At 32.5% G+C, this 8611-nt stretch overlaps 1 long non-coding RNA gene across 1 annotated transcript; it reads left to right on the top strand.

Annotated features, from left to right (window-relative positions):
- Positions 1 to 458: 458 nt before the first annotated feature.
- LOC140596685 (uncharacterized) lies at positions 459 to 7110 on the top strand. Its single transcript, XR_011998588.1, has 3 exons — positions 459 to 687; positions 3567 to 3660; positions 7024 to 7110. It is a non-coding gene; the product is annotated as an uncharacterized lncRNA (long non-coding RNA).
- The last annotated feature ends 1501 nt before the right edge of the window (positions 7111 to 8611 follow it).

Raw genomic sequence — 8611 nt, 5'->3', positions numbered from 1 at the left:
GCAGAGGGAGAGGGAAAGAAAATACAAGCAGACTCCACGCTGAGTGTAGAGCCCAACTCGGGGCTTGATCCACCCAACTCTGAGACCATGACCTGAGCCCAAATCAAGAGATACTCAACTGACTGTTGGATTTGAAGAAAGCATTTCTGTCCAGAATCTGTGCCATTAACCTTTACATTCAAATACCTCTAAAAATTTGCTATATATTAATCAGTATGTTAAAAATTACTGCTTTTTTAAATCATATATTCTCACTCTTTAATGTTTTACAGTGAAAATCCTATGAGATTGTTAAGTCTTACCAAGTTTCAACTTTTCCACAGAAGCTTCCATGGTCTAAATTTAAAGTAATGTCTCCGTTGCTGATAGGTTAACACATTAATGTAATAAAATTTTACCTTATTATTAATATTCTATTTTGCCTTTATTGTATGTATTTTTAGATTCTATAAACTATATGATATTATTTTAAGTGAAAATTCTCTTTTTTAAAATATTTTTATTTTTTTATTCATGAGAGACAGCGAGAGAGAGGCAGAGACACAGGCAGAGGGACAAGCAGGCTCCATGCAGGCAGCCCAATGTGGGACTTGATCCCAGGACTCCAGGATCACACCCTGAGCTGAAAGGCAGACGCTTAACTGCTGAACCACCCGGGCATCCTTTAAGTAAAAATTCTTAATGTTGGTAAGAATGCAACTAACTCGATGATGGGATTATAAATTGGTTAAGTTACTAGGAAAAAAAATCATTTTAACAAAATTCATAGAACCTCCAAATGTGTTATACCCTTTATACTGCTAATTTTAAATTTTGGTAATATTTCTAATCCTATTCTGGAATATAATCACAAGGAAATGGGAAGTACAGAAGAATTTATACATAACCTATACATTATAGTATCATTTCTAATAGTGGAAAATTGAAAACAATCAGAATATTAAGCTAAAAAGAAAGAACTAAGTTACTCCTCATTTTTGTTACTATTCTGTCATTAAAAACATTGATAACAGAGATCATTAATATCATGAGAAATTAACAATGCTTTCTAAGTAAAGTTATGCAAGATGTTTATGAGAGGTACTCAATATTTTTTCAACTGTCAAAAATATTTTAGAACAATTATTAAAAGTCAAAATCATTAATCAATTGTGTTTTCATCAGGATTAGCTCATGACTTGAATATTGACTTGATTTTTTCCAGATGAGGTGGCTTGCTTTTTCCATGTAGTTGCATGCTATAGTATTTATTGAAATTTTTAAAGCATCTCTTAGCCCTCTTTTATTTATTTATTTATTTATTTATTTATTTATTTATTTATTTATGTCCTCTTTTAAACAACATATGTGATACTGGGAGTAGGAGATGAATCTACGTTTTTTTCTTTTTTTTGATATCTTCAGTTCCCAATAAGAATTGGTCATACAAAAGTTGTTGAATGAATATACTTTGAATGAAGTTAATTTAGTTATTTGCTATAAGACTTCATTGAAGAGATACCTATGGGCTGCTTCAGCCTTCTAGAAAATGTTAAACCTCTCATGATAACTAGTCTAACAACCACCAATAATAGAATGAAAGATTTCATTATAGCCAATTATTAGTTCCTTTTCCTTTTCACAGCATACATTCTGCCCATACTTATCAAAGGGCAACTATCAGATGTACATCTCTCAACACTTCCTTAACCTAATGGTAAGCACAAAATACATGCCAAAGTAAAATGTAGGTCACAGTTGATGCTTCAAAATGTGTCTTAGAATATTAGAAAAACACATACTTCTGAAACCATGAAAAAAAAATTAAGGAGAAACATTTTCATCACTTCAGATGTTTATTCTTAATTCTCTGTACATAAAAAGGACACAAATATATTCCTTATAATAAACTTTGTCCCTCCCTCATCTATTTTCGGAAAATCTATTCCATTTCTTAAAAATCTGATATAGTTTTAACCATCTGGGCCTGATATTTTCTTTGTGGGAATAATTTATGACTTTAAAAAAAATCTGTCTCTTCAGACGTTCTATTTCTTTAATTTTGGGTGTTTACTGGGAATTATCTATCCTATTCAGGTTATTGAACTTATTTGCAAAAAGGTGTTTATAATATTTTTCACTTTATCCTTTTTTTTTCATTTTTTACGTTTTGTATTTAAAGTCATATATAAGATTACTTTATTCCTGCATCTTCTCAATTGTTTCTTCCTTATATTTGCCCTTTTCCTTTCTTACTTTGCAAGATTTGGCTTTATGTTCAAGGAACATTTTGTGGTTTTTGTCCAGTTTTAGTCTAGTGATAACCACCTTGCCAGGGTGAACGCTCACGCGGGCAGTTGTGCCAACTGCCGTCTCTCCTGTGCTTGTTCAATGTAGAAGATGTATTTTTTCCTATAAACCCGGGGTACTCTACCAGTTTGCTGATTTGTAGTGTCCTCATACAACCTATACTTCATCTTCCTTTTGGATGGGCATAGATCCAACATTGTACTTCTATCTCAGCTCTTCAGAAAGAGAGGAAGACAATCTTCCTGTGATATTGGGAAGACTTAAATATCTTTTACAGTTCGTGCTGTCAGAAGTGACAAAGGGATTAAACATCATTTTGGCCACTGGTTTTTCAGCAATGGCTGCAAAAGGGAAGAGCTTGCTTTATTCTTTAAATGTCTTTAAGGTCTATGATAATATCTATCCCCTCTTTATTTCCTATTTTCTTTTTACTCTCTTTGTTTATTGTTGAGTCTCTATCAAGTCATTTAATTTTTAAAAACTTTTCAAAGTACCAAAAATTTTGTTCTTCTGCATTTCCTCCAACACTTGGTATGGTCCATCTTTTTAATTTTTGCCACTCAAATGAATGGTAATAATTAATTGCACTGAGCGGTTTTTTTTTTTTTTGTATGTTTGATTGCAATCCATATATCTTAAAACCGCAAGTAATGTTTAACAAGAAGATAGCAGTACACAAGCATGTTGATTTAATTAGAAGAAATTATTTACCAAAATAAGATAGATATTAAATACAGAAATATTAAAAGTTCTCAACCAAAGCAGTCAATTGTATTACTTAGAGAAACAGAAAATGATGGGGAAAAAAACAGAGAGAAATATTGGATATATAATAGATTTATTACTTTGTTGAAGTGCTAAAGGGAGGCTGCCTAAGTTACCTTAATATAATTTACCTTGATATTTGTGTATATGTATATGCTAAAATGTGTTTTATTAATAAGTCACATTAATAATAGTCATTTGCATGACTAATCTATTATGTTTTATCTTCTATCTGGAATAGTTCACCTGTGAAACCTTGCTATAATGAGACTCTGCTGACACTGTTGTTTTGTTTTGTTTTGTTTTCCATTTCATTTCCAGGTAGTTTCTTGTTCATCTTTTTATTTATTAACTACTTCCCTAAGAACCTAAATTCATTTATTCCTAAAATATTAGACTTTCTACAACTGAAATAAACTCTAAGTGGTTGTAACTTAAGAACTTAAGTTCTTATAATTTTTTTGTACAAGATTTTAATGTTAATGTTAATTATGGTATTTATTTTTCCATAGGCCAACATTGATTTCACCCCAGCCACTTTTCAAATTTCACCTTAAAACAGATCTTTTCAGGAACACTGACAACTGCATGCCCTGTGGAGATGAGGTAAGTCTCAGGAATTCATAAAACGTGGCTTCATATCTGAACTGTGCTTCTGAGCCACTTGAAAAGGATAAGCAACTGATGGGCCATGTGCCTTGTTGATAGCAGACTTACTTGGTTTCCTGTTGTTCCCCACTAAGCTCTTAAGTCTCATTATTCTGAAGGACTGTGGAGAGGGATTAAGTATGCCTGAGGGAGGCAGTGGTAAATTAGAGGGCAAAAATAGAAAAATCTTATATTTTTGCACTATTGGTGCTTGATATTTCCGGAATATTGATGAATTTACTCAAATTTATTGACTAATGATTATCTTTCCTTAGGTCTTTAGCCTTATCCCTTCATGATACATTTTCTCATTTGGTTCACTGTTCAATTTCTAGGATGTCCAGTGACCTAATTAAATCTTAGACAATAGGCTATTTTCTCCTTCCTCTAAAATACAATTGTATATTGATATTAATAGTTCATCTATTACTTTCTGGAATAACACAAAATAAACCTGGACTTCTATTCATGTAGAACATCTTAAGTGATACCAATGCAGTGATCAAATTGCCCTCTAGGTCTTCTTTTCAGACTAAATATGACCTGTTTCTTCAAATTTTCTTAACCCAGCATGATTTCCTGCAATTAGGTCACCCTTTCTGAGAGTATTCCACTTAGTCACTGTCCCTTCCAAAATATATATAAAGGGTTCCCTTCTCTCCATATCTTTACCAATGTTTGTTATCTCTTGCCTTTTGATGACAATAATCTCAATAGGTTTGAGGTAATGTCTCATTGTGGTTTTGATTTGCATTTCCCTGGTCATTAGTCATACTGAGCATCTATTCAATTCCTCTGCCCATTTTTAAACAAGACTTTTTTTTTTATTGACTTGTATGAATTCATTATATATTTTGGATATTAATCCTTTATTAGATATTTGATTTCCAAATATTTCTATTTCATAGTTTTCTTTTTATTTTGTTGTTTCTTTTGCTATGTAGAAGTATTTTAGTTTGATGTGTCCTGCATATTGATTTTTGCTCTTGTTGTTTGTACTTTTGGTGTCATGTGAAAAAAAAAATATTGCAAAGACCAATGTAAAGGAGATTTTTTTATTTTTTCCCCTCTAGGAATTATATGTTTTCAGGTTTTATGTTTAAGTGTTTAACCCATTTTGGATTAATTTTCTGAGTGATATTAAATAAGAGTCCAATATCACTTTTCTATAAGTGGATATCCAGTTTTCCAAACACCATTTGGTGAGACTGTCCTTTCCCTATTTAATATTCTTGGCTTTCTTGTCAAATAGTTTACCATTATTCATTATCTCCCACATAAGGAAATAACTTCAGTGTTCATCAATAGATGAATGAATAAAGACGCACACAATGAACTATTATTCAGCCATGAGAAAGAAGGAAATTCTACCATTTGCAAGAACATGGATGGTACTTGAGAACATTATGCAAAATGAAATAAATTAGGCAAGAAAAAGAACTATTGTATGATATTACTTTTGTGTGATCTTAAGAGTTGAACTCATGGAAATAGAATAGAATGGTGGTTATCAGGGGCTGGAGGAGCATGATTGAAGAAGTGGGGAGATGTTGGTCAAAGGGTACAGACTCCCAGTTATAAAAGAATAAGTTCTGGGGATGTAATTCACAGTATTGAATTGACTGTGACTATAATTAATATTATTAGGTTACATACTTGAAAGTTGCTGAGAGAGTAGACCTTAAATGTTCTTACCACAAAAAAGAAATGGTAATTTTGTGATGAGATGGAGGTAAAGGTAAGATAATAATCATTCTGCAATTATATAAGTGTATCAAATTAACAAGTTGTACATCACTTATCAAATATGTCAATTAAAAAAAGATATATGTCAATTATAGCTCAAATGAAGTGGGGGAAAATTATATATGAACTATTCAAGAAATACTTCAGATAAGTTCTTCAAAATACCAAGTAAAAAGAATACATATGGGGATACAGCACCACCAAGCAGTTGGTTTATTGGAATTAAACAATCAAAAAAGATACTTAAGGATTGAGACATTTGACAGGCTTATTGATTCTTAAAAGCAGTGCATTTCTGAGAAAAGTAGCCTCAGTAAGGCTTTTCAGTATCTGAGAGTGCTCCATTAAGAAAGTGGGAGATGCTGCTCGCCAGCCCGCCCCAGACTGGGGACAGGTCTCAGTGAGGACCCTGCCCATGCTCAGAGGCTCTGCCCTCTGGCTCCAGGGTGGCGCTTCCTGGGAGAGGGGTGGGTTGGGGCTGGATAGCGTCCAAGCACCTGCTAAAGCCCGAGCCCGACCCAGCTGCGCCCTGTCTGACCAAAGCTCTAATGAAAACACTTCCACCCCACCCCCCCAAAAAAATAAAGTGGGAGATGAACTAAAACTTCAAAGATGAATAGGTTTTCATAATGACTTACAGTGGTACTCAGTAATAAGGAACTATATTTCAAATAAAATAATCCTACTCAATGTCCTTCTGTTTGATGTTTGTACAAGTGAAAAGGGAGGAGAGTCTGAATTGGCATGTGGCAGCACAGCAGGTGATAAACAAACACAACACATTGTGCTCTTGTAGGAAATATCTTGAAGAAAACACCTTCTCCTACTTTCCATATGCATACAAATGTATTAAATATGGACTCCCTACCTATACAATATAATAAATTAAGTCCCACATTTTAAGTATATACAAGTATAGGTATGCATACATTTATACTTTCATGTATAGGTTTATATTTTTAATAAAATGATCAGTGTGGAATTTCACATGCTTGTATGAAATTTTATAGTGGGTTTTATGATAGTTAAGTAATTAGTCAAATAAATCTTCCTCAAAATTATTGTACACTGTAAAGTTTCCTGTGATATAAAAAATAAAATGTTAATGATCCATGAATTTTCAAAGAACAAATGCAGAATACACATTATATTAAAATGCTAGCACTTTTATTTAAAAAAAAATCAGTGAGTCCAAGGAAACCTAATGACAAAATATAAAAATAGTTTTTATTATTCTAGAATCGGGACAATAGTATCAGATACGTAACATATTGGCTAAGTGATAATGATACTCTTAGGCTTGTTATTTAGGAAAACTTGCAAAGTAAGGAATATACTACATATTAATGCAAGCAGCCATCTTTTGTCTATAGTAATGTTCTTGAAAGGTTGAATTATTTGCGTGGAAACTATCAGGACAATTCAAGAAAATTATTTGAATTATTTCAATGAATGAATGTTGGAGTTTATTTTAAGATGCTTACTGCTTGCAGCATTTGGGGGATCTCATATCTCTGGAATATAAAGAAAGTTATGGCATTTTTTGTCATTTATTGTTACTTCATGTGTGCACAGATTTCCAGAAGGAAAAGACCAAAATCTGGTCAAATGGTTGAAAATGATGAGCAAGAGTGAAAGTACATCCTCATCATCTCAAAGAGAGTAAGTCTTTTTTAAACTGACAATTAGGCAATCTGAACTTCATATACTCCATGGGGAAACTGACAATTTCTTGATTGATGAGGAGGAGTTGGTGACATAGAAATAACTGTTGCCAAGTTCTGGCCTATAATTCCAATATATTTCTTTCATTCTTAATAAAATTTCAAAACCTGAGATGTTGTAATAAAGTAATTGTAGCATGGTTCTTGGATGATGGAAAGAACTTGAGTGAATATCCTTTAATAAGTGTTTTTTCTTGCCAGATTTTTAAAATAGTGTTTTTAATATATATATATGCGCTTGCTGATAAGAAAAATTCTAAATTTATTCATCTTTTAATAGTTTACGTATTGACTCATTCCCCTCTCTACTACCACCCAATAGTTAACTTTTAGCGGTCTGTTAGTCATTAGTAATATTTTCAGTAAATTAAATCTATCTATAATTAATTTTTTTTCAGTTGAATTATTTTGATGTTTCAATTTCCCCCTTCAAGATTTTAGCCAAGTGTATTTGATGTATTTCACTGTATTTCACTGTTCCTGTGTTTTTAAAACAAGCACTAATGAGAAATTAAAAGTAGCTGTAAACACTCAGACTCAATTTTCTCAGTCACTGAATTCAGTGCAGTTAAAGCTAACAAATAGTTTATTATATTGTGGTCAACATTATGGTAGAATATTCTCATTGATGGATATAAATTTAGCATATTCCCCCACTAACATTTTTGTTATGTTCCAAAAGCTGCCTGCAAAGAAGTTTAGCACTTTGAAATGCAGATTTTTAAAATTCCTCTTATAAACAATACCTTACAAGTGATTAATTGTTGAAGCAAGTTCACAAATACTATTTACCATAATGTCATAGAGAAATATATTGACTGCAACATTTCTATTGTTAGTAACCACAACTCATAACCTAGTTTCTATGGAAAGTATATTCAAAATTCCGTCAGGAAATGCAGGTCTATTTTCCCCAAGTAAGCAATGGGAATGGCAACTCCTGGGGTTGTTTTAGCAGTAGGAAAGAGATTCCAGAACAGGCTTCCACAAGGTGACGTCTTTAGATGAAAAGATATTGGACAGCAGAGTATTGGGGTTGCAAGAAGTATGGCTCATTTAGTGTAAAAACACACACACAAAAAAAACTCTAAATGAGAATTCTTAAGTGTTATTGTATATTGACATCTTCTGTTGCTCTCTGGCTGCCTAGAAACTGTTGGGTCAGCCTTTTACAGAGAGAGCCTCACATTCCAAAATATTTACTCCAAATTACTATCATAAAAACTTGCATTCTTCCAGAGAAGATGCTTTAGGATAATGTTTTGAGAAGAGACTGGTAAAAGAAATTCACAAAAATATTTGAGGGCTAATAGTCTAATCTTGTCTTTCACACACTTTAGTCTGTATCTGAATGATAATTTCACAGTGGAGTTTTTGTACTTATAAAAGGACTTCCATTAGCACCACTAAAAAAAACTGTAGCATTAATATATGTAGCT

This window comes from Vulpes vulpes, unplaced genomic scaffold, assembly GCF_048418805.1.
Source record: "Vulpes vulpes isolate BD-2025 unplaced genomic scaffold, VulVul3 Bu000000788, whole genome shotgun sequence".
In the NCBI taxonomy this organism is placed as follows: domain Eukaryota; kingdom Metazoa; phylum Chordata; class Mammalia; order Carnivora; family Canidae; genus Vulpes; species Vulpes vulpes.
This window is presented reverse-complemented; position numbering and strand designations above follow the sequence as displayed.